The sequence below is a fragment of the Myotis lucifugus genome, unplaced genomic scaffold, assembly GCF_000147115.1.
Source record: "Myotis lucifugus unplaced genomic scaffold, Myoluc2.0 scaffold_1019, whole genome shotgun sequence".
Lineage (NCBI taxonomy): Eukaryota > Metazoa > Chordata > Mammalia > Chiroptera > Vespertilionidae > Myotis > Myotis lucifugus.
Window position 1 is genome coordinate 10,603 of NW_005872067.1, and position 841 is coordinate 11,443.

General features: G+C 62.8%; 1 pseudogene; it reads right to left on the reverse strand.

Moving 5' to 3' along the window:
* LOC102434595 lies at window positions 1-838 on the reverse strand (annotated as a pseudogene).
* Between the last annotated feature and the right edge of the window lie 3 nt (window positions 839-841).

Below are 841 nucleotides of genomic sequence, written 5' to 3' on the forward strand. Positions count from 1 at the left end.
GTGGGTCACGTGAGCGTTTGGAGGGTCTGAGGGGAGGAGGAGAAAATGCAGGAACTTTGCATCCATCATGGGACACTCCAGCAGCGCCCATGTGACCATCCTGAGAGTGGACAGACACCTGGGGTGGGGGAGGGAGCACACAGCCCACACACCAGCCTGGACAGAGGCACCTGGAAGGACCTTCTAGTCTTTAGAAAGTTCTAGAATCAGAGAGACACAGCCCAGGACAGGAGGCCATGTGACTCAGAAAAGCTGGGGTGAGGCCTCAGACACAGTGGGTGTGGGCAGTGCACAAGGCCTGAGAGAGAAGGTCCCCGTGGGTCCCAGAGCCCCAGCAGGGCCCATGGGAACCGCTGATGGGCTATTTCAGGGGGTCTCCCTGCACCCCAGGAGAGCCTGCACCCCTAACTGTCCCTGAGAGGAGGGGGGTCCCTCTGGTACCTGACCTGGACAACCAGGGGGCTCCCTCCCTGACCCAAGGAGGGGTGTCTGACACTGACCCCCTGTCCTGTCTCCTTGTAGGAGCACCAGCCCCGGGGAGGGGGCGGCCCCAGGGCCCCTGGTACCTGCGCGCTGCAGGGTCTCCTTCTCTTTGTCCAGGACCATGAGCAGCGACTCCACACAGGGGCCCTCCAGGTAGCTCCTCACATGGTCAGCCCAATGGGCCGCCTCCAACTTGCGCTTGGAGATCTGAGCCGCCATGTCGGCCGCGGTCCAGGAGGTCAGGTCCTCGTTCAGGGCGATGTAGTCGGCGCCGTCGTAGGCGAATTGTCTGTACCCGCGGAGGAGGCTCCCCGTCGGGTCCCATGTCGCAGCCATACATGATCTGGAGGGTGTGAGA